The 26,101-nt window shown below is 42.8% G+C and overlaps 1 protein-coding gene across 3 annotated transcripts in view; it reads right to left on the reverse strand.

The window, feature by feature from the left end:
* COL8A1 (collagen type VIII alpha 1 chain) overlaps nucleotides 1-26,101 on the reverse strand; it is a 155,984-nt gene that overhangs the window by 5,937 nt on the left and 123,946 nt on the right. Inside the window, exon 1 of one of the 3 annotated variants that reach the window (XM_019548854.1) lies at nucleotides 566-717. The exons of the other annotated variants lie outside the window; for them this stretch is intronic. The gene's annotated coding sequence lies outside the window, so the exon portion shown is untranslated. Of the gene's footprint in view, nucleotides 1-565; nucleotides 718-26,101 lie in introns of those variants that run through there. 3 annotated transcript variants of the gene reach the window in all.

The raw sequence follows: 26,101 nt of genomic DNA on the forward strand, positions 1-26,101 counted from the left end.
GAGAATAAATTTGGTGAGCTGTTTAGGGGCAGTCATGGGTGGTCTGAGGTAATGGAAAATGCTTCTATGTGCTACACTGTGCTCTAGCAACTCCCTGTATTATGCTCTTTCAAAATGTTCACTGCAAAATGTGGACCTTTGTCTTTGCTTTCCCCTCAGCCCCTTTATATTGTTGTGGCAGTGCTGAGAGGCCTTAAACGCAGCTGAAATAGGTGTAGGTAAATCTTTTGAGTAATGGAAGCAGCTGCAGCAGCTAGAGAATTGCTAGGGTAACTCTTCTTTACTCTCTGACCCAGCCTCTGTTTGTGGGAAGGATAAGGGTTGTGTTTTTTGACTGTGGAAAGTATCTGGAAGGTCCTTGTGGCTAGGTGATGATTACATGAGCTGGTTGAGGCAGGCCCTTGGCTAGCCTGAGTGCTCACAGAAGCATTGCAGGCAGTTTAAAGCTCTCTTTTTCCATCTTTGCTCTGCCTTCTTTTCCAGAGGGTAGCTGAAGTAAAACAGACAAATGGGCCCTTTGTTTTGAACTGTGACAGTATATGACACTGAACACTCCTTTGCCTACCTTGAAGGCAGCCTCCAGCTTAAAGGAGTCAGGAAGATGGGGCAACCCAACCAGGTGCACTTATGAGGAAGAAGGAACGGTCACAGCCCTCTCCCAGAAGGGTCCACAGGTAAGTCCTGGGAAGGTCTGTGAATAGGGGGAGAGGACTGCAGCTATAGCTTCTGCTCCCATCCAAAAAGTTGCCTACTGCACTTGCTGCTGGGTCACTGCTGGGGAGAGAGGTAGATGCAACTAGCAGAATGCAGGGAAGTACCTTGCCACTGTAGCCCCTCTTCCCTGTCAGCCCTTTGGTGGGTCACACGAATGTCCTGTTACCTTGAGGAGAATTGGCATACAAAGTCACAGACTCATAGATTGTAAGGGGCTGGAAGGGACCTCGCAAGATCTTTGGGTCCAGCCCCACTGCGCTAAGCAGGAAAGACAACTGGGGGTCAAGTGACCGCAGCAAGGTGACTGTTCAATCTCCTCTTGAAGATTTCCAGGGTAGGTGATTGTACCACCTCTGGAGGGAGTTTATTCCATAGTCTGGAGACCCTGACTGAAAAAGTTTTTCCTAATTTTGAGCCTGAAACAGTCTTCCAGGAATCTGTGGCCATTACTTCTGGTTTTCCCCAGGGGTGCCTTGGTGAACAGTTGTTCACCGAGCCCTTGATGTACTCGCCTGATGCAGCAGTAAGCTGCTAGCAAGCCCCCTCTCAGCCTTCTCCTTTTTAGGCTGAAGAGGCCCAAGTCCTTCAGCCGGTCCTCATGTGGCTTGCCACGCAAGTCTCTGATCACATGGGTGGCTCTTCCCTGGGCTCTCTCAAGCTTTTCCACATCCTTGTTGAAGTGTGGTGCTCAGAACTGGATGCAGTGCTCCAGCTGTGATCTCATCAATGCCGAGCAAAGCAGAAGAATTGCTTTCCTAGTTTTACATGAAATGCATTGGTTGATGCATGCCAGAGTGTTATTTTCCCTGCTGGTTACAGCATTGCACTGATGGTTCACCTTGTACCTCAAGCCATCCCTGAGACAGGGAACATACAGAGAAGGGAGGACAGGCAGCTGGGCTGACCGTAGGGAAGAGAAACCTAAGGAGCAGAAGGAAAGGACAGGCTGGGAGAGAGAAAGGCCTTAACATTTTTACAAGGCTAGAGCCAAAGAACACTTCTGCAAGGTAGAAGTGATATCTTGTAAATCAGTTAAATGAGGCACAGAGCAAGTAAGGAATTTGCTTAATTATAGAGAGTTTCAAGTTAATGACTCACTTCCCCATGCTAATCACTACATGACTTAGTGAAAATCTTAGTTCTACTAAAGTTAATGGGAGTTTTGCCACAAACTCCAACGAAGCCGTAATTTACCCATTGTTCAATCTAACAGACCAAGACTCTTATTCTAGGACATTAGTATCTTCCATTTGTAATTTGTTAGTTTGTTTTTGGGGGGGGTTAAAATTTCTCTGTGTTTCCTGTCCCCTTCGTATTTTATCACTGTCTACTGGCATATTAAGGTTGGCACACTAATTAAAGGATTTGTGCCTAGAAGTGTTCACTGTTGTCCCCAAGTCTTTTCTTTGAGTTCTTTGCTTGTTCAGTATAACTTGTTTAGCATGTCAACAGCTATTAGAATGTGATGGTGTAATTACAAGCTGTGCCACATGCATATCCAAAAGGAAACTGAATTATGGTGGCAAAAGCAACTATCATTCTAGTATTTGAGTACTTGACTTTGCAACCTAACATTCTGTCCTGGAATGTGTTTATGGATCTAATTATAGATTTGCATTATCATCATCACTATAGGACTTATATAATATAATACTTATTGTTGTTGTTTTCTCTAAGAATGATTGTGAGTTCTAATAGAAAATAACTGTAGACAATTAAATCATTGTTAATGTCAAGTAAGTAGAGAGAGAGAGGATTTTTGTGGGCAATCACTTTTATTTAATTTTTAAATAAATGATAACACCCACACAAATTCTTACCTCTAGCATTTGCCATCATCACTTTTAACACTACCAAGAATGTAGGGAAACATTTTGTGAGATGCAATGTTAGCAGTTACACGCTAGATGGTGTATGTGTTACAGGATTCCGAGTTCTCACAGTCTCAGAATTTTAAGATCCCAAATGTAGTAGATTGCTTACAGTAAATCAACATGTTGCAAAGGAAACATGGTAGTTAAATAAAGAGTCTGGAATCTTGTACATGGAAATGATAGAATTACCAATTTAATGCACCCAGTTAACTGCCCATCCACATTCAGCAAAGCTTTAAAGTATGTCCTTAACTTCCTTTGATATAATGTGACCTTTAGCACTTGCCTAAATGTTTTACTGAATTGGAGCCTTAAAATTTGATCTTACATCACTGATTTCAATAAAGGCAGATTCAAACCATTAAAGACCAGTGATGTCTCATTGGAAGCTTCTCCTGAGAGAGCTTGTCTGTAGTGTATGGCTTACTGCATTCCCTCCTTATTTGATTACCTCTTGAGTTGTATGCAAAGTTTGTTTCTCTTTCTCACTTGGGCAACATCATCCTTGACTTTTGGGGTCATAACCATAGATGCATCTACCAGTTATAACAGTAGAGTTATAATTTCAGGCATGAACTAGTTTTTTCCACTTTATTTCCACTTAATAGTTTTTTCCACATGTAAATGTGGTGCCCAGGAGCAGTAAAGTCTGATGTGCCATGCACCAGAGTTTATTGCTGTGTGCTAATAGTATATGTAGATGCATCCTGCATGTGATATTTTGGTCACCGAGATGAACATGATGAACTTACAAGGAAAAATTAATAGTCAGCTCTGTTTCAAAGGGTCAATTTATTGACTGTAAATTTTAAAAGCAAAACCCAACATCCCTCATCTTAGTCCTGCTGGTATGAATGTTTACCTTCATACACAGCATGTTGCCAAAGTGGGTCTTATCCCCTTCTATTCCTGTCTTCAAGAGAATAATGGTATTACTGGGGCCAGTACTTAGTCACTTCATAAAGTAGACCATGATCTCCTGGGTTAATAGTTATATTTAGGGGTCTACCAAACTTGAGGCAGCTGCCAGCTGATTTTTGCAGGCAGATCCTGAAGCAGGCAGCCACTTTCTCAGGCTGTGTGGCAGACTCCCCCCCACGCCTCTGGCTAAGGGGGTCTAGTAATTCCACCTCTCCTCACAGATTGCCAGATGCCTACAAACTGATGGCTTAAATGGTATTTAAAGGTTTGCTTTCTGGGAATTGGCTTAGAGGTATATGCTTATTGGCTTAGAATGGTTCAGGTTGGACAGCAGCGGTTAATTGATTTCTAAGAGTCTGGGTCACACAGTTGCACAGTTTCATAGAGCCTTGGAAGCAGACTAACACAACAAGACAAACAAAGACACATAGTCTGGAAAACAAAGAGGCATGTACCATACTGTTCTATAACGTGAGATAAGGTGGCACCAGCTAACAAGGTACCAGAGCAGGGGGCGCTGAGTCCCAGTTAAGGGGGAACAAACCAGATTAGAAAAAGGCACAGAAAGACCAAATTAGTATGTGTGCATGTGATGAGCTATGTGGACAAATGACTCTTCATCCGTGGCTATCACTAGATGGTTGTCATCAGGAGGGAAGGAGAATACGAAAGAACTTTGGAGCAGCAAAGGGTCCCTCCTCGTCCCTCTGCCTACGTTCCTTTCCATCCCTCCTCCTCCCCAAGAGGGGTCCCTGTTCCCCTGGAAGGGTCCCTGAGGCCACCATGGAGCCCATCTCATTCACCCCCCTGGGGTGATGTGGGCCTCAGCATCCCACTTTCAGGTTGCTGATATCTGACGCCTAAGAGAGCCTCAGAGTGAAGACTGCATCCTGCTCAGATGCACTTTGACTCTGAAAGCCCTGGGATTTGGTAGATGCATAGAATTGCTTGATTGCTTGTATTCTTTCTTTTCTTGTCTCACAGTATATCAATAAATTTGCCTATTATCAAATGGAAAAGTTGTGGTCATTCTGAGGGTGGGTATCCCCCCAGAACAAGGCCTCTGGGTCCTAAATTCAGAGCCAACACAACCACCACTTGGATTGTGATGCATCAATTAATGGCTTCCTTGTACTTAATCCCCTGATTAAGCCTGCAGAAGCCATTAACGACTGGTTAGATTGCTTAATGTGTCAATTAATGGCTTTCCTGTGCTTAATTGGGGGATTAAGCCTGCAGAAGCCATTAATTTACATACTATTAGGCAATTTAAGCACTTAATTAAGGTCCAAAATGAAATATCTTATTAAAATAAAGCTTTGCACACCATAAATTGCAATTATTACCAACAATATACACTTTATTAACTAATAACGTCTATATATACTTTTTAATTAAGGGCTTAGCTGTTATTATTTAATACTCAAATGAAACTCTATCTTATGAAAATAAAGCTATGCACAAAATGCATTGTAACTTATACCAAGTATATAGACACTTTATTAACTAATACCAGCTATGTACACTTTATTAAAGGACATTATAAAACAGGAGTCTACTGAAACTGAATGCTAACCTTGAGACGGGCCATTCATGCTAGGTATTAATTGCAACCCAGCCATAGTCGCACGATAAACACTTGTCCGTACACTGAGATAGTTCATTGGAATGGTTTGGATACCAGTCACAGACGGAGACCCAGAACAGAACAGGCAAGGCATCTGGCACTCTTTGAAGAAATTTGTGTAAGTAGTGTGGCAGAAGGCCACCTCTGTTTCTCCCCAAAAACTCTGCTCTGTGACAATTTGGTTAGTATGGGCCCAGCAGAGGATACACACCTTACCCTATCTCTTTAGGTAACCTGAGGTGGATACATTTCTGAGGGAGGAGGGAAACCTGCACCCTCTGCCTAGTGACTGGCATCACATACCTGCGTGAGGGGCTTGGACTCCCTGGGGAGCTAGGAACTGCCAGTCTGCCCAGCAACTAGTGATGCATTTCAAATTGGTTGGCATATAGCCAACAGATGCTGGCCTCCATTGGACCAGGTAAATGAGGTCGTAAGGGCTGTATAAGTTAAGGACTGCCCAGGAGGAGGGGACAGCAGCCATGAGGAAGACTCAGAGAGAGAAGAGCTGGACCATCTGAAACTTGCTCTCTCAAAACTCATGATTAAAACTCATGATGGGCATCTCCACCTGCCTCTGGATGATACTTAATGAGTAAGCTACCTGAGATCTAACTAGATATATAGTTTGCAGTAACTCAGATGCATGATCAATAAAAAATTGGAATATGCAGAGCTTGGAGAAGGTCAAATCAGTGTCTCAATCCTCTGATTAACACTGCTGGTAGTTTAAAAAAAAAAAAAAAGATGATCTTGCTAAGTAATGGAAAAAGGGGTGGTTGGTAAAAAAAATTTATGACTTTTTCTTATTCAGTGCACTACAACTATGGTTTCATTGTAAATATTGTGTATGAACAAGTGGGAGTGTTTTGAAATAAGAATAGACAGTCTGGGCAATACTTCTTTAAAATATTTATGTTCTGGAGAGATAGTGGACTGTTTGTAGGCCAAGGAGAAACCTAACCTTCATTTCTCAGGTAGATTTGTGTCTTATTTTTCCTTTGCTAAACCTAATTCAATCCCCCTGCAACCTCACAAACATACTGATACACCAGGATAGAAGTTCTTGTGGAAAAACTTGAGGCAATTTAGAAAAGGCATCTGAGAGATGGGAAGGTTCCCAAACATAAGATGATTTTACTGCTCTAGCATGTGCTCATTAAATGAGCACAGTTCAAACTGGTTTTGGCAGACTGGGGTATCTGACTGGTTTAGGGGAAGGTGGTTTCTATCTGGAACTAGCTATGTCTAGATTTTGACTTGGGCTGTGTTTCTGAAGCAGGAAGTAAGAACTTGTAGGCTCTACTTTGAGTTGGGATCTTCAGCAAATGGGCAGATCCTTCATTTTGCTTGTTCATACAGTGGCATTTTAATTTGCTTTTAGCCTAGGTCAGAAGCAGGCCGCTTCTCCCAGGAAAAGAAGAAAACCAAGTGGGAACATCAGATCGTGTACTTGCTTAAGAAACAAGGTATATAAACCTGTATGGAGCTGCATGCATAGTCTGCTTTTGGCACCCAAACTACCTCAGTTATGATGCACTATAGACATACCTGAGCTAACAATAGTGTGCAGCATAGATATGTTTGAATGGCATGTCACTGGTATTTTAACTTTCCTGTACGCATATCAAATGTGCAAATAATAGGAAGACTATCTTGGTAATCTGGGAGCATTGCTGACTGAGAAACTTTAAAAAGCACCTTGGTTAATTTTTATTTTATTTTATTATTTTTTTGCTGATGTATGCATAACACCTAATGAATAAATCCTGTAGTTTTAGGTTGACAAATCCATATATGATGCAAAGTTAACTAATCTTGCAGTTTTAAACACTTATATTAATTTTCAGAGGTTTTTTTTTTCCTTTAGAAACTCAACACAACTTGAAGAGAACTGCTGTCGTTCAGGAATATCAAACTAGGGCCTCCGGCCTGCAAATATTTAGCCACATGTTCTGATTTTTTTGCCCATATCTGACTAGTTCTACTGACTTTAGGGACTTCACTGAAGTTATGTTTGAAAAACCAAGTCCACATTTGTTTGCAGAATGAGGACTAAGTGTGGTATGCGAAGTCATTCAGTAAAGATTATTTGAGGACCAACCCTCCAGTCCATAACCACAAGCTACTTCAGATGATGTAATTTTAAAAAATTACTCTCGCTTTCTCCATGGCAACTCTTAGAGGATTAGTCCTGTAAAAGTCCTTTTAAAAGCAATGGGATTTGAAGGTGCTCTGTACCTTCAAAGAGAATGAATGCTCACTGATGCATCTTGCTTGCTGGTAAAGACTTCGTATTTATGAAATAATTTTGTATTAGTGTTACTATTGAATATACACATTCCATTTAAAATCTAAATGCATCTTCTGTCTTTCTATGCCAGATAAGTCTGGTATTTACTAGAGCATGTGTTTGTTTTTTCAAATTTTCAGTTAAAACACTGGTTCTCAATGTTTTTGGACTCAAGGCCACCCCTCCATAACTTTGGCGAATCAAATGGCACTGAAATTCAAATGTTAATTTACATATTACAATGCTTAGCTTTTGTAGTGGGTATGGGGGCGGGAATCGACCTGGCAGGGACAAGCTTGGGCCTGCACTAATCTGCTTATCTCCTTAAATCTTGTTTATCTTCTCACATCATGGTATCTAAGGAACTAGCTGCACCTCAGAGTGCCCTGGCACTGGCTGAAAATCAGAGTTAAACAAATATACTTATCTGATTTAATTTTTTTTTTTGTAAATCTCCTTTGTAACCCAGATAAAATAGGCAGTGAGCAGCATTAAATGCAACACAAGCTTTAACTTGAAACAAGTGGTGTTTATAAGTTGTGTGGTTTTGAAGGTGCATGGGGACCTACTCTGCTTTTCCTTAAGATTAATGATTGTTTATGACTTCAGTCCAAGTGGGATCAGGTTTTGTTATTTGGAGCCCATCCTGCAGACTCTTTTCCTTTGAACAACCCCACTGCAGGCAGCAAAACTGTTTATACATGCGAGGGTATAGAATCAGCCCTGAATTTTTATCTGTATAAGGAGGTCACACTGGTAACTGCAAATTCCATTCCAGGTTTACTCCTTTTTTTGTTTTTTGTTTTGTTTTTTTTGGACTAAGCCCTTATCAAATTTTTTCTTGCAGAATGGCATCAGGATTATGCCCTTCTGTGTTGGGTGAGGTCAGAGAAGGCATGGTAGCTTGGCCACTAAATCCTGCACCATTGTCTGAAATAAATGCTGTTGACACCAATGAGAGAGGAAGTAAGGTAGTGGGCTGTCTGTATTTGATTTGGAGTTAAAGCAAAATAAGTTATTGTACACTATATTAAAAATAAGATTATTAAATCATATTTTGCTCAAGGCTAACAGCTGTCTCTGATTATATAGCATTTAACAAATCTAAGAGGCTTGTAACAAAAATTACTTTAAACATGGTTACAGCACACTTCTGCTTCCAATAGGGAATGTTTAACTTGTGGTATGCATACATTATCTCCCAGATATATCTAGATAGTGGCATCTGAAGTTAGACTCTTAGATCAATAATTGGGCTTTAAACCTGTGGCATGATTCCCAAAAGTGCTGAGCACCTAACAGATATCACTGACTTCAGGAACTACCATATTTACTTGAATCCAAGATTACTTTGAATTTTTTAAGGCCACCCCCCTCAATAATTAGGAATGGATACAGATGGAAATGTATAAATTTGTTATAATTTTCCATATATAGAATCTAATTACTGGGGGAGTGATCTTAAATTTGTTTCCCTATCCCTGTCATACCATTGCAAGCATTGGCTGGTAAGGGGGGGGGGGAGGAGGAAAGGAGATGATGGAGTTAAGAACTCCTGCCCCACAGTGTGCCCTGGTACCTGCATCCCTTCCTGACACTTAGTCATCCCCTCCCCCCCCCCAAAAAAAATGCTGCTTATCTTAAGTTGCACAAGCTGGCTTCAGCTCCTGCCTGGCCATGTAATAACAACTGCAGTAACAGCAGCTCCAGCCCTGGTTCTGGGGTTGCAGTTGTGGCTAGATTTGGAGCCGTGTCTGTGCCCTCCCACCCCAGTACTCAAAGTTGAATGGGGGGAAAATGCCTTTTCTTGGATTCAAGGAAATATGGTATATATTATGTCTTACTGTAGTGTTTGGGAACCTCTGTATTAATTTTTCTGAACAACACTGTCTCCCAATAGCTCAAAGTGGACAATCACTCACCTGTTTTCTTGGAAATGACTGGCCTGATTACTTTTCCTGCTTCCTTGCTTGTAAACAGAATCTATGGAAAATGTGTGCACACCACATTGAATGTGTGCATGTACATATGCCCACACACACAACTGGGTCATTGGTTAGGGCTGATCCTCAGGGCTTCTAGCTGCAAAGTGAAAAAATTAAGGCCCAGCTTTGCAAAGGTATTAAATGCCAACGTCCTCTTGACGTCAGTGCTATAGGATTTGGCCTCAAGTCCACTGTAAAAGTTATAAGCCCTGAAGTGTTAGCTTCAGTTAATATAGATGAATAAATTGTCCTGTGACTTGTCCAGTACTGCTGTACAGTGCATAATTGAATTCATTACCTAAAGTTCTCTCCTGGGCCCAGCCATGAATGCACTGGTGGCATCAGGCTTTAGCTTAGAATGCCTGATTGACCAGATGGTAGTGCCTCCTTTTTTGCTATTATGCATATATATAATGTCAACCAAAATCCAATGGGTAGGTATGCATGAACTGATAAATGCCTGGTGTTTTCTGTCAATCAGCAAATAAGCATTGATCTAACAAGATGACTCAAAGCAGCAGCTAATGCAATCTCGTGCAGGTAATTTACTCTTATGTGAGACCTGAATGGAAAATGTTTCTTTTCTGAAGTCATAGCAGAATTGGATTCTGCTTAAAGAGCTCTGGCACTTGAGTCAAAGGAAGTTGTTCTTATTACTTGCAACTTATTTGTTATAACACGTACAGCATCTATTTAGGCTATAACCCATTGGTAACAATGAGTTAGAATTCCCTGTTGTGACAGAACACCCCTTTGGATATCTGTTACTTTAATGGCTGGAGCAGGGAGCTGCCAGGTGGTGGATGAGTGGCCATTTTGGAGAGCTTTGTTATAAGATCGGAGCAGTTGGTGTTCAGTGGTGTAACATGGCTTGGTGGAGCCTTTGCTTCAGGAATAACTCAGAGGTAAAGGTGAAGCTATGGAGATGAAGGTCATGTCCAGAACCAATGAGGCCTCCTAAAACCACACCCTGCCGGGATAGAACCACCAGGCCTTCCTGCCTGTGGCAGGGCAGGGCCATGCCAATACAAGGACTGAGAACCTTCCCAGTGTAAGGCAGGTTGGGGCACCTAAACCCCTGCCCCCTCCTTTTGGGTGGTTTACTAGGAGAGTTGGTAGTGGGGACAGGTAAGCTTAGGAGAAGTGCCTGAGTCGTATGGGGTGTTGGACCCTGGACCCTGAGAGTAGCAGGGTGGAATTGTGGGGCCACTTAAGCTCAGAAAGGAGCAGCTGAGTCCCAAGGGGGTAGAAGACCCCAGCCCCAGTATAAAGGGGCAGAGTTGTGGCCTGAGAGAGGGGCGTAGTGGTCCAGTGAGGGGCCATAGCAAAGTAGGCCCATAGTTGAGTAATCACTCAGTCCCTTTCAAGTGAGGGTCACGGGAGAGGCCTAAAAGACTGTGCCAGGGCTGACCAAGGGGTGGAGAGAAAAGCTTGAGGATCTCCTTGAGTAGGGTGGAGTGAGGGTAGCCTGGATAGGTAGTATGCAAGAGCCTGGACGAGAGCCGGCGAGAGGCCCCAGTGAGGGGGGGTTAGTGTGTGTGTGTGTCTCCAAAGGGATATTGTTTCTAACTTGTAACATACAAGATCCAACTGTGTGTCCAGTTTGGCATGGCCTTGAGCTAGAGTATCATGACACAGAGTGATATCTGCAAGACATGGGACACATGTACAGATGGCTGGAGCATGTACTTATTGCCCATGGTCATTTGGGCACATGAAGGGCAACCTCCTACCTATTTAACATCACAATTATTTATCAACTAGGTGTGGCAGACAAACAAGGTGGGTGATTTGCCCAGAGACAAGGGTGGGGCCAAACTAGTACTGGGCCTGGAAGGTGCCCTTGTCACACCTGTGCTTTCACAAAATTCTTCAGTAAATCAACTTGCTGCTAAGCCCCTGTTTTGTTTGAGCACTTGCTTTTATAAGAGGGTTTCAGCTCTGCCTGCAGCTATACACTTCATAACAACTGTAAGTAAAAATAACTGCACTTTTTAGACCACATAGACAGCTATCTGATTGATTTACAAAGGCAGTCTGGTTGGTAGACATGTAGAGTGATTTGTTTACAAAACCATGACCTTTAAGCCACAATACACAAATATTTCCATGTGCAAAGGTAGATCCGGGGGGTGTTCAGCACACTCTTCTTCTACTCCTCCTTTACCCAAACTTTAAAACTATTGCCTGGGAGGGGCAGTGGCATTTCTATTTAAGCAGTGCCTAGAAATTCCATTGACTTTATGGTTCATTATCATCTCCTTGCTGCCTTCTAATCTCTCCACTTCAGTGGTGTTAATGACACTCTATCCTTTTTAACAGTCTTGATTGTTCCACTGTTCAAACTATTCTTTCTTCTGTATATTTGCCATCTGTTAGCCATTCTTCTATTCACAGCCCTGCAGGTTGATTTTTAGCTGTAGCTAAAGTCCCTAACTTGGGTGTGGTAATATTAACTTAGGTGTAGAAATGACTGACAGTGAAGTACTACTGGAGGCACTGTCCAGACACTTGGGAAGGATAGATTTTATTTTATAAGAGACACATATTTTTAATTATAACAACTGCAGGATTAATTGCACTATTTTACTATGTTGACCATTTTTGCCTAGTTTGGTGTGTGTTTATGTATTTAAATGTATATACAGTCTAGCAAATGAGTGCATGTTCCAATAGTTGTATGTATTTTTTGCTTTGATCCTAAACTGAACAATATAGTGCTACCCCCTAAGCATATTAGTAAAGCAACTAGTTTCTCTTTAATTGGGAAAAAATGTGTTCTTTGTGTTGATGTGCCAGACCCCCTTTTTCAAGGAGGTCTGTACACCCCCACCTTAGATCCACCCAAGTGCACATATGCTTCCCCTCACCACCACCCCCGGTGAAGTGTCTAAGTGTGATTCTATTATGTCCTGTTTAGGTCCCTAAAAAATCTATATTGTATCTAACTTGTAACATACAGTCATCTTAGCCCTAACTTTAAATCACAAAAAAAACAGTGAGGAGGAAGAGGGCTCACAACCTGTTGTATTAACAATATTCAGACTAGAACAGGGTGGAATAGAATTGTACATAGACGCCCAAGTTCGCTTACATGCTTAGTGGGTAGAATGGGAAACATTTACTGCTTTCAAAGGAGTTGAAATACATACAGCATTCCATCCTTTAATACCAACATGACATGATTTGAGAGGCTGTCAGTAGTAATTGTTCCTCTTTAATTTGCTTCCTATGAAGTGCTAGTAAAAGAAACTATCTTAAAAGTGGTGCTGCTGCTGCTGATGATTACATAACATTGCATATGACAAAAGGGATATAATTGCAGTCTTGTTATTAAAATGGAAGTTAGTTGAATTTGGATGTTGAGTTTGGGGAAGGGGGAAGAAGGGTGAAATATTGACACACCAGGAACCAAACTGTGTCCTTTTTCATTCATAACAGCCCCCCATTCTACCTAAACTGAGGTCATCCTGATTTTATTTTTTTTCATTGACTCAGGAGCCCTGCAGGCAATTGGCAATTGTACCATGTTGTGCCCTGGAGAGAGAAAAACCAAACAAACCCAAATTTGCAGTTGCTCACCAGTTTTCACTTCTTTTCTGTAGGCAAAGTTTCTATTGACTTGGATAGATATTTGGCCCAAGTCAGAGTTGAAGGAATGAGTACATAATCAGCATTTGAATTAACAGCTTTTATTAAGCAACATAGTAGTATGTGGTGAAACAAACTTCTGAAATGGATTATTTTTAAACCTCTCAACATCTATGCCTCCCCTGTATAGTGCCAGGAGCTAGGCAAACTCTACAGGCGCAGAGGTTCTGCAGACTGCAATTCCTGGAGCCCAGTGGTTTAAATCCAGACCTCTAAATTTAATTAAGGAATAGTTTTACTGGGGAAGCATGGGACTGCTCTGCATGGCAGCTTCTACCATTTTACCACAGCAAAAACTCTTGCAAGCTAGAATGGTTGGCTGAGCTCTATTCAGCACAGATTTAAGAAAGGAATGAGGGGCAGAGGAAGAGAGGTGACTTTGTACTACTTTTCATATTCTTTTGATCTTGAGGCCTTGTCAAACACTATTTTGATCCCTGGCTCAAGTTAGAAATGCCTAAGAGCTGCTGTCTTCCATTGACTGCCAAGTGTCCCCAGGGGCTGCTCTGATATCTGAGAATAACCAGTGGGTAGGAGCAACATGCTTTCTCCCTCAGAGCAGTGCAGATAGACAATATAGGAGGTTGGTATTGTGAACACAATTTTGTGACCTAGAGGAACTCTAAAATGCCTGAGACTGCCCTGAAGTGGTTAACTAGGGAGTAGCATAAAGTAGCCCTCCAGAAAACTAGGAGTCCTTAACTTCAAAGGGAGGATACTTAAGCAAGACCTTTTCTTCCAGTAATATGCTGCTCTCCTTTCTCCACGTTGAAAGTGTTGACGGCTATGTTTAACAGTGTAGAAGTGTTAGAAAATAATGATGTTTGTTGTTGTTATCTTAGTTGAACACCTGGGAGAAGAAATAAACAGCAAAACTTATATGAATACAATATTGTGGGGGGGAGGGCATGGCAGGGAGAATACTATATAAACTAAACAAAACTATATAAAATGGTCATGAAACCTGCAAGTCACAGCTAACCAAGTGTTTCTATGGTATTTTACTAGATCTTTTTCAGAATCTAAGGAATGTTAGAAACCCTTTTTTTCTTCTTTCTCTTTTTCTGTAGTGCTTTACATGCATGCGTGTTTAAATAAACTGGCTCCAAATATGGATGCTTGGTGCACTATTTTGTAATGTGAAATAGAACTCTCTGCAGAGCACAAAAGGGATTACCTGCTGAGTCAAGTGTCAAACAACCCTTCACAAAATATGGTACCCAGAAGTCTCCAGATCATAGAATCTCCCCTGTACCTTGTATTCTCATGTCTTTTGTGTGTTTATTTGTTTGTGTTTGAAGAAGTTTCAGATACAAGAGTCCCTAGCACCTGACTATAAATTAGCCCTCTCAATCTTGACACTTGCTTTAAGCAATTCTGGGAGCAGCAACATGAAACTAGGAATCTCTACAGGACTCTGAAGTATTTCAAAGGGATCTTGGTGAGAAGCTATTTATCACTGTTCTCTGTGATTCATTTTGTAATCTCAGGGTCTTATGGGTTTCTTCCTCACCCTAAAAAATGGTCTTGCTTGCCTTTCTGTAACTGGAAGAGCTCAGTGTTGTCTGTTCATTTTTCTGCTTTGATGGTACACAGTGTGTTTTCTTACTTCTTGCCATCATGCTGCTTTTTATGACTGTTTCTTTTAATAAAAGCAAAAGACCTTGGAGGCTCTCTCTCAGAGATGAATTGTTGCTGCGTACAGTATTTCTGTTCTCTCTGCTTTGATGATTCTGTCAAAAAGGGCAGCTTCTGTCTCCCTTATTTTTCTTTGCTGTGTTCTAACTTTACAGCTTCTCCAAAGATCCAATCCAAAGGAGATATGCAAACAATAAAAAAAAAAAAAATTCCTGTAAAACACTTTCTTGAAAAAATCCTCTTGCCTTTCAGACAATTTTTGTTGGAAGGATGCTTTCCATTCAAAAGGAAGTTTTGCTTTATGCATGCTTTTCCCTGCCTTGACTCCAGATTCAAGAAGAAAGGTTCTCACTTGAGAATTCAAAACATACTTCTGTACCCCACCCAGCCAAAAAAAAAAAAAAGAAGAAGAAGAATGACTGAAACCAATTTCTCATGAATTCTGTATTGTTACCTTCCAACTTCATTTTGTGGTATTTTGTTCATGTTAATTATAGTCTGATATTGTATTCCCTTTACCAAACATAGCTAGCTACATAAGTCTCGCCTCTTAATGGGATAGAATTTATTTTCCATACTATATTTCTCCAACTAAATTGCCTGCCTGTCTGGCACATGTTGAGTGTAAATAGCTTCAAAAATTAATTTAAAAATGCTGGTTTAAGCAGGAAGCCACTGGACTTATGATGATGGACTTTTATAGTTTACCTTCTTTGAGGATCTGGCTCTTGGTGTTTAGGTTGTAACACTGGAAAGTCTGACTAATTTCCATAACTTCACGTTCTGAATGAAGTTCATTTTGATCTATTATTCCACTCCTAGGTCATGTTTCTCGGCTCCTGCTGGATTGACCCTTCTTGGGGGAATACCTTGTGATTTTTGTATTTCCATGCAACTTGGCACTGACTTGGAACCATTTCTTTAGTATATACAGGTAGTTTTCTCCTCTATCCTTCCAATTATGGATCATGGGCACAGCGGGGAGAGACGTATTGAAAAAGCCAACAGAAGACTGTGGCATTGGTGCCATTGCAAAGGCTTTGGTTTCTTCAATCACACTCTGCACTTCAGAGAGAGAGGCAGCAGTTTGTTGGGAAGGGGTGGTCTTCACTTCACTCTGACGGGAAAGAAGCTCTTCTCTTCCAGAATGGCTGACCTGCTTGACAGGGCTTAAACTGAGATTGCTGGGGGATGGGCAGACAATCACTAGTGCAAACCCTGGAAGTGTCAACCACAGAATCAGCAGGTCAGGTAACACAAAGGAACTCACTCCTACCCCAGCACAAGGGTGGGACTCTTCTGAGAGGACAGGGAAGCCCAGGGCTTCTGATAGTAGCCCGTACACAAATGCCAGGAGCATGGGGAGAACAAAGAGAAGGAACTGACCCTTCTGATAAAAATGAATACAATCTTACAGTGATAACGGAGACTGGGTGGGACTCCACCTATGACTGGATCATGGGTATTGATGGCTATACCATGTACAGGAGGGATCATGTTGCAAGGGGGGTAGGGTATGTGAAGGAACAGTACACTTCCCTACAAGCAGGGATTGGCACCCAAGGAGGGTGACTAGAGACCCTCTGGGTTAGAATATGAGGAGAATATGGTGAAGAGGATATAACTGTAAAAGTCTATTACAGACTTCTTAACCAGGAGGAAGAGCTTGACCATGAATTCACTAGGGAACTGGTAGAGGCTGCACACTCTTGGTGCATGGTTAGTTTCAACTGCCCTGACATCTCATGGGAGGAGCATTCAACTAAATCCGATTGGTTGTGAAGCTTCCTCACTTGCATTGATGATATCTATTTTACTCAAAAAGTTTACGGGCCGACAAGAGGTAAGGTGCTGCTGGATCTGGTACTGGCCAAAGGGGTGATCTAGTCAGTGACCTGAGGATTGAAGGGAATCATGGTGACAGTAATCACAAGTTGATCACTTTCTCTATCCATCACAAAGCTGGCAAATCCAGTCAGCAATGCAGAAATTCTCAACTTTAGGAAAGCTGACTTTCAGGAGATTGGTTGTTGAGGCCCTGAGAGACTATGATCTGACCAGGAGGGGCATCCATGATGAGTGGTCACTCCTTAAGAACGATCCTAAAAGCACAAGGGAAGTTCATTCTGGCCCAATGGAAAATTAGCAAAAGGGCTGGGAAGCCCCCTTGGCTCAATAGAGAATTCATGGACCATCTGAATCTGAAAAGAGAAGCTTACAAGGGATGGAAGTTGGGAATTACCACTAAGGAGGATTATGCAGCACTGGCCCACAACTGTAGGGAGTGGACCAGAAAAGCCAAGGTTGAAACCAAACTCAAACTGGCTACAGGAATCAAGGATAATAAGTCCTTCTTCAAATACGTGGGAAATCAGAAAAAAAAACAAGGGCAACGTCTGACCCTTGCTAAACCAAATTGGGCAGCTGACAACTGACACCCAGGAAAAAGCTTATCTCCTCAATGATTACTTTGTGTCGGTTTTCCACCTGCCTGATAGGACAATCATACACCAATAATTGGTGAATATCTTGTGAGGGAACAGCTTGAGGGGCTGGACATCCACAAGTCAGCTGGCTTGGCCCAGATGGAATGCACCCAAGAGTGCTAAAAGAGTTGGCTAACATCATAGTGTGACCAATGGTGAGGATATTTGAGAACTCATGGAGCTCAGGAGAGGTTCCTGAATATTGGAAGAGGGACAACGTGGTCTATCTTCAAGAAGGGAAGGAAGGAAGATCCAGGGAAATACAAGCCAATCAGTTTTGACCTCAATCTCTGGAAAGATCTTGGAAAAAATCATTAAGAGAAACCATCAATAACAGATTAACAGAAGACAATGTTCTAAGAGAGAACCAATATGGTTTCACTGCATGTAAGTCTGGCATGACTGACCTCATTTCCTTCTGTGACCAGGTGACTTATCATCTGGACAAAGGAGAAGAGGTAAATGTCATATATTTAGATTTTAAAAAATCCTTTGATTTGGTCTTCTCTTATGTCCCCATGATAAAATTGGGGAAACTGCGACCTTGACAAGCTTAGGTCCGATGGCTGGGGAACTGGCTCTGTGGTCGGACCCAGAGAGTGTTAGTCAACGGAACTGAGTCAGCATGGTGCATGGTGACCAGTGGCATCCCCAAGGGCTCAGTACTCTTTAATATATTTATAAATGATCTGGATTGGGGTGTCAGAAGCAGACTAATTTCATGGACAACACCAAATTATCATGGGAATAAGAAACAAATTGAATGGCTCTGATCTTGGCATTGTTCTAACAAAAAAAAATAAAAAATTGAATGGCTATGCCATAGACAATTACACAGTCATGTGGGTGGCAAATTGGCTTAAGGATTGTACCCAGAGTGGTGGTAGATGGGTTGGTATAGACCTGGAAACATGTGGGCAGTGGGGTCCCTCAAGGCTCGGTCCTTGGGCTGGTGCTGTTCAATATCTTCATCAGTGACCTGGATGAGGGTGTGAAAAGCACTCTGTCCAAATTCACAGATGACACCAAACTTTGGGGTGAGGTAAACACACTGATGGGAAGAAACTGAACCCAGGTGGGCCTGGACACGTTAGAGAACAATAGGATGCAGTTCAGCAAGGATAAGTGCAAGGTGCTGCACTTAGGGAGAGGGAATCACCAGCAAACCTATAGCCTGGGGGGTGACCTTTTTAGCAGTACAGCAGTGGAAAGAGATCTCTTAGTCATTGACTGCAAGATGAATATCAGTCATCAATATGACAAAGTAATTTGTAGAGCTAACTGTACTTTGTCATGCATTAGTAGGTGTATTGCGAACGGGTCCAAAGAGATGATGCTTTCCCTCTGCAGCATTGGTCAGGCCACAGCTGGAGTACTGCATCTGATTCTGGGCACCACAATTCAGGAAGAATGTGGACAACCTTGAGAGAATTCAGAGGAGGGCCACTGATATGGTTAGGGGCCTGTAGGGAAGGCCCTATGAGGAAAGGCTGAAGGACCTGGACCTCTTCAGCCTCTGCAAGAGAAAGCTGAGGGGAGATCTTCTGGTGGTATACAAATTAACTGGGGACGTGGGGCAGCAAGAAATAGGAGATGCTTTGTTTACCAGGGCAACCCTTGGAATAACCAGGAACAATGGCCATAGGCTGATAGAGAGTAGATTTAGGTTGAACCTCAGAAAGAATTTCATGGTTAGGGTTGCCAGAATCTGGAATCGGCTTCCAAGGGAGGTGGTCCTCTCCCCTACCTTGGGGGGTCTTCAGGAAGAGACTGGACAAGTACCTGGCTGGGGTAACAAGACCCCAGCACTTTTTTCTGCCAATGGCAGGGGATCAGACTTGATGATCCATTGAGGTCCCTTCTGACCCTAGCATGTATGAATTGTAGAAAGAAGGACTGGAAAGGTCAACAAGAGCTCAACAAGGTATTTGTTCAGCCTCCTCTTAAAGAGCACCAGAAATGATGACTGCACCACCTCTGCTGGAAGTGTGTCAGATTCTAGTTACCTGTATGGAAAGGAGAATTTTCCTTATGTTCAGCTGAAACTGTTTTCCTCGACTATCTTGTGTCCATTGGTCCACATCTTCCGGGGTTGGGGGGGGTGGTGTTGAAAAGTTGTTCTCCTAGATCCTGGTGTTTCTCCCTTGACACATTTGTAAGTGGCTATAAAGTCACTTCTTGCCCTTCTTTTCCTCAGGCTGGACAAACACAGAATCCAAAGTCTCTCCTCATAGTACCTGTCACCCAGGCCCTTGATCATGTGAGTGGCCCTTCTCTGCACCCTTTTGAGCTTGTCCATGTCCAGAACTGGACACAATACTCCAGCTATGGCCTCACCAATGCAGAATAGAGGGGGAGGAGCACCAGAATTTTATTTGCTCTGTTGACGACTTTGTCACACTGGAGGCTCATATTCATCCTCTGGTCAGTTGACACCCCTAGATCCCATTTGGATGTGGTGCCAGCCAGTGGATCACCACCCATTGTATAGATATGGTGAGAGTTCTTCCTACCTAGATGAAGGACCTGGCATTTGTCCTTGTTGAACCTCATATGTTTTTGTGCAGCCCATAGGACCAGCTTGCCAAGGTCTTCCAGAATCCTTGACCTGCCTTTCGATGTACCCGCTTGTCCCCACAGCTTGGTATCATCCGCAAACTTAATCATTGCACTTTTCACTCCCTCACTCAGGTCATTAATAAAGATGTTAAAGAGCACAGACCCAAGCACTGACCCCTTATGTGTACCTATAGAAGGATTTATTGTTATCTTTAATATCAGTCACCACCTTGATTTCCATGGATGCCTTGGCTTTCATGCACTCATGTCTGCAGACCCTGACTGCATGAGTGTACTCTTCTCTGGATCCCAGTCCATTTTTCCATTGGATGTATGCTGCTTTTTTCTTTTTGAGAAGTTCCCTAATGTCCCTGAGTCATATGGGTCTCTTGGCCCCTCTCCTCTTTTTTGATCACATGGGGATGGCCTCTTTTTGAACAGTAAGAATAGCCTCCTTGAGGAAGTGCCATCCTTCATGAGCTCCTGAGTCATCCAGTCGCTGGTTGCGAAGGGCCTTTCCAACTAGACTCCTGAGTTTTACCAAAGTCTGCATGTCTGAAGTCTAGGACTTTTGTTGTGCTGGTGGAGTTCCCAGCCTTTCGATGGATGGTGAATATGAACAGATTGTGATTGCTGTCGCTCACAGCACCTCCAATCTTCAGGTCACTTGCCACATCTTCCCCTTTGGCCAGCACCAAGTCCAGAGTGGCTTTCCTCCTAGTTGGTCCCTCCACAGCCTGTGTCAAGAACAGGTCATCTATAGTCTCCAAGAAGTTGGTTTAATCTGCTGGAGCTGGCTGAATGATCTTCCCAACAGATGTTAGGGTAGTCAAAGTCACCTATGACAATCAAGTCTTTAGTACCGGCTACTTCAGTCAGTGCACTATAGAATGCCTGGTCACTCTTTTCTTCTTGGTGGGGAGACCTATAATAGACTCCCGCAAGCAGGTCCCCTTTTCCCAAGCCCCCTTGTATCTTGACCCAGAGGATCTCAAGGGACTTCCTCCTGCCATCAAATGTAACTGGTAGGGAGGGGTACTGCTCCTTCACATAGAGGGTCACCCCTCCACCATTCTTTCCATCCCTGTCCTTCCTATAGAGCCTGTAGCCCTCAATATTCACTGCCCAGTCATATATATTGTCCCACCAAGTCTCTGTCAATGCAATGAGATCAAAATCCTTGTCTGCCAGAAGGAGTGTCAGTTTGTCCTGTTTGTTGCCCATGCTTCTATCATTCCCATAAAGACAGCTGAGCTCACTCTTAGTCATCTCAGGTTTTCTGTCTCTGTGTGTGTGTCTGGGCATTGGTAGTAATCTGTGCGTCTCCAATGTGAATACCGTTCTCTGGGTCCTCTTGATCAGTGGATTTATGTCCAGTGGTGGGTTTGTGCGCTGCAGTTGAATCTTCCGCTCCCCAGACTTATGTAATTTTAAAGCCCTCCTCAGCAAGTCTGCCATTCTCATGGAAAGAAACTCTTCTCCTTTGCCCATGAGGTGGATACCATCTCTTGCATGCAGTCCAGTGTCATTGAACTGTATACCAAGATTTATGGGGAAGTGTGGTCACTCTAGAGGATAGGTTGGTAATTCAGGCTGACCTGGAAATGCTTGCAAAGTGGGCAGATCAAAACCTGATGACCTTCAACACAGAAAAACACAAGGTGCTCCACCCCAGGAGAAAAACCCCACATCATACCTATAGGCTCGGCAGTGCTACACTCACTAGCACCAGGACCAAAAGAGACTTGAGAGGGTCATGATTGACCACAAGATGAACATGAGCTACAATGCAATGCCAGAGCTGGCAAAGCAAATAAAACTAGCTTGCATCTACTGAGATGCATCTCAAGCAAGACCCAAGAAGTCATCCTCCTGCTTTACTAAGCCTTGGTGAGACCACAGCTGGAGTACTGCATCCAATTCTGGGCTCTATACTTTAGAAAGGATGTGGAGAAACTTGAGAGAGTCAAGAGAAGAGCCACATGCATGATAAGAGGTCAAGAGAACAGGCCTTATGAGGAGAGGCTGAGAGGCATGGGACTCTTCAACCTGAAGAAGCAAAGACTCCAGCTTGACTTGGTGGCAGCCTATAAGCATATAAGGGTTGTGCATCAGGAACGGGGAGAACATCTGTTCACCAGGGTACCCAAAGGGAAGACAAGGTCTAATGGTCACAAACTCCTGGAAGACTGTTCTAAACTAGATATAAGGAAAAACTTCTTTACCATCTGAGTTTCCAGAATCTGAAATAGACTCCACCCAGAAGTGGTCCTAGCACCTAGTCTAAATACCTTTAAGAAATGCTGGATGCTTATTTTGCTGGGGTGATCTGACCCCATCTAACTTCCTGCCCCTTGGACAGAGGCTTCACCTGATGATCACTTGAGGTCCCTTCCAACCCTAATGTTTATGAAATCTACTTGACACTGACAATAAAGAACAAAGCTTTGTTGTTATTTGTTAGTTATAGCTTTTGTGCCTACTACTCATGCTGGTAGACTGAGCCCCTGTGGTGCCTGGTGCTTTGGGCTAGGAACAGAAGTTACACACAAACCAGTTTAAGTGACCAAAAACTGGTTTAAACCTGTAACAGAACAGAAGTTCAGTGCACATAAACCAGCTTCAAAATGGCCAAAACTGGTTTAAGATAAATCTGGTTGAATGTAATATCAGACTGGACTGATTTCAATCAAACCAGTTTATGAAACTTCTGTCCCAGAACCCTTCCTGGTTCAAGTTAAATCAGAGACCCCCAGCATGCTTTCCAGCCCTGGGCTGGGCTGGGCTGCCTGCTCCAGCAGAGAAGGGTTGGTGGGGAGAAGGAGGTGTCCTCCAGACTGCCCCCCAAGCAAACCTCAGCTGGGGTCTGGGGCCAAAGGGGGGTTAACCCCCCCCCCCCTTTCCCTGAATATAGACTTGCGCTGCCCTGCTAAACTTACTCCTGGCTGCAACTGTGGACAACAAATCCAGAGGCACTTTGGAATCAGGAAGAGAAAGTGATGAGCAATCCTGCAGAGTCCTCTTGCTCTGATTCTGGACTGCAAATCCTAGGGACATTCAGGGGCAGCAGGAAGAGGAAGCAAAAATGGCTTATACTGGCTTTGTGCCAGAGATCCAAGCTGTAGTTCCCCCTGGTGCCTTGTTTGAGTCACTGCAGGCATGTGGTTGCAAAAGGTAAATGTCTGTTCACTTGTTAGTCAGTTTAATCTCTGCAGTTTAGACTAACCGGAAAGACTGAATTGATTCAGCCTTGGGCTTTTTGACTGTCTCTACTTAGCCCTGCAGACAGACAGAACCTATCCCAAAGAACTTAAAATTTACAGGAGTTCTGAAATACTTCCATGGGTTTGTACTAGTAGCAATACGAACTCCTGCATCATCTCTGGAACAGGCACTGAGAAGGGATTTAGATTTTGAAAGGCTGCCACATTTTGGAAAAGACTCTGGTTCAGGAAATCTGTGGTGTCAGTTCCAGAAATACATTGAACACTTGTGGAAAATGTGGAATAGATAACTTGGGTCCTGGTCCAATCCTAGCAGACAATACAAAGACTTCTATTGACTTCAGTGGGGTTTTGAGTGACCCTAAAGATGGCCTGTGAAATAATCTATTCTCTATGTATAAAACAGCATGCTTTGATTGGCCTTCTTTGCCTGACAATACACACAATTTTAGGCTTGAGGCAAAAGTAATGAAAACCAAATAGTGAGGAGGAAAGAACATCAACCCTTCCTCTCGCCTCCTAATCTATGCAAATTGATATGTAGCACAGTTAGCGAGCTGGGGCCTTCATCATTAGTAACTTAAGATGCTGACAAAACTAAAGGATATGAAGTTGGTCATGGGAACTATTAAAATTGTCTTAATTTTTTTCACCCCCACCCCAGCCCAGTATCATACTTTCTAGAATAGGGACTGCTGTTAACTTTATGGTGGGCCACACCTAGTACCAAGGAGCCCCCAATGCAGGTGACACCTGAAAAATCCATCACAATAAAAATGATAAAGTGGACCAAATAATGGACACCTCAAAGCCTTCACTTACTGAGAACACTTGGCCCAGTGGGGCCAGGCTTGTGTGACTAAGTGTTAGAACTACTAAGGGTATATCTATGCTTTGGCATCAGTATGTCCTGGAGGAACAGCCCTGCCCACCCATACCCACTATTATGTACCAAACTTAGGAATTCACCTGAGACCTGCTCTAGGATAGTGACCACAGGAACCATTCAAGTATGCTGGAGATGGACAAATACACTAATGAAGCTGCTTGAGACTATTTCGTGGAGCAAACTGGGGACATTCCTGCCAGGTACGAACCTAGCTAAAAACTTGAGCATCTGAAGTGGGCCTTAAGAGAAAAACACAGGCATCTGAGTCCATAATTTAGATTCTTGAAGTGCATGTTGAGCTCCTGCCTTGGTCAGTAGGCATCTCCCTTTCCAAGGACTGGTTATAGGTTAAATTAACTAAATATATTCCACTGATCCTGGGGGGATTCCCAAACTCAGAGAGGTGGTACTATCACCTAACTTGGAGATCTTCAAGAAGAGGCTTGACAACCACCTGGCTGGGGTTGTCTGACCTCAGTCCTCTTTCCTGCTAGGGGCAGGGGGTCAGGCACAATGATCCATTGGGTCCCTTTCAACTCTATAATCTATGAACTCCTCTTTCCAGGTTAGTGACTTGCCCACTAGGATACAAGTCAGTTTTGGGTTTTTTGTGCTCTTTTTCTGGACCAATGAATCTTCCAGTATTCCTTTTAGTCTGCAAAAGCTTCAGGTGTGTTTTCCTCCCCAACTTTGCTGCACAGCAGTCTCTAGCCTGTGGGTTAGGGCACTCACTTGGGAGTGGGTTTGAACCTCTAAGGCAAAATAGGGTATTAGATCTAAGTCTATCACTTCATGACTGAGTGCTTTAAATTACTGGACTATTGCATAAACATTGATCCTTGCTCAGACTTTGGAGGTACTTACCTTCTCCCTTGAGAAGGTCAGTTCAGGTTGGTAAATTGCAAGTGGAGGGATGCATTTCTCTGTAGCTTAGTATAAGAGAGCTAAGCCCTAGAGAAGGGCAAGATCTGTGATTCTCTACTATCCTTAGCTTTTCTTTCACAAACCTAGGTGGCTTCCTGCTCACCATGCTGAATTTAGACAGCTTCCCAACATGTGCTTACTTTTGTGAATCCTATTTTGAGACAATGAATAGGGATCTGAGGTACCTAGTTTGGGATTAGAGGGCTTGTATATACCTTTTGTTTAGCAGGACCTAAAAGACTCTCTGCACTGCTCTGTCAATTAAGGCATCTATTTCCATGTCTAGACCTCAAATAGCACTTTAAAATCTTTGTCTTGAGTTCTTGAAGCTAATATTGTTTTTAAAATCTTACTCAAATCTCTTTGGATGAATGATTCTGACTGGTGTCAGTTGCATTATTCTGTGGACACTTAAAGGAACAATGCCTGACTTTTTATGAAGTCTGGAGGTACGTATCCTGTGTAGGTAGTCTTTAAAATTGCATTCATTGTCAAAATCTTTGTAGTTATGCTTCAGCTCCTCTTGCTGCTGAACATTAAAGTAAAAAGGTAGTTTTTCTGTTGACTCTTTTTTTTCTGTTGATCTTTTTATCTATTTACATTCAGGGAGAAGTATTTAATTAAATCTTGACTATTTTTCAACATCGGGAGAAACTCTAGAGTTTCTCTGACAGGGGGTACCCCACATGGGCTGAAGTTGGGTCAAGAGACTTAGGCATATCTTCAGATGTTAAGAGGTTTCATCTGTTTTTCATCTTAGGGCTCTCTAACAGTCTTTTGAAGGAATATTTTTTAACAGGCTAAGGAAAGAGGTAAGCTACAGGCACCAGTATTATGGTTGAGAGAGCTAGACATAGAGATGCTTAGGACCCAGCTATATTCCTTTAATTTACAGCAATATTCCTATTAATCTCAATCAGAAGAATGAAGCCTTGAAGGGTCTCATCCTACAGATCCTTCTCCCTTGAAGTCAACTTGTATCTTATTAAAGTGTCTCATGGGTGTTTGCAGATTGGAGTTCTCTAAGAAGGCTGGAATGAGTAGTGTATATGATTTGTGCTGGTCTTCTGTAAAGGGTGAATTTCAGCCTATGCCTTCACTAGGAGCGCTTTACTGGTATAGGGATGCCTACATACTATACTGGCAAAGTGCTTCTCATGTGGTCACAGCTATACCAGAGCTCAGTACAGTAAACCAGCCCTTCCATCAGCTAAAAGCTTTCCCAGTAAAAACACAATAGTGATCATAGAATCATAGAAGTAGGGTTGGAAGGGACCTTGTAGATCTTCAAGTCCAACAGTCTGCCTGGGCAGGAG

The sequence above is a fragment of the Crocodylus porosus genome, unplaced genomic scaffold, assembly GCF_001723895.1.
Source record: "Crocodylus porosus isolate Cpor-Errol unplaced genomic scaffold, CroPor_comp1, whole genome shotgun sequence".
In the NCBI taxonomy this organism is placed as follows: domain Eukaryota; kingdom Metazoa; phylum Chordata; order Crocodylia; family Crocodylidae; genus Crocodylus; species Crocodylus porosus.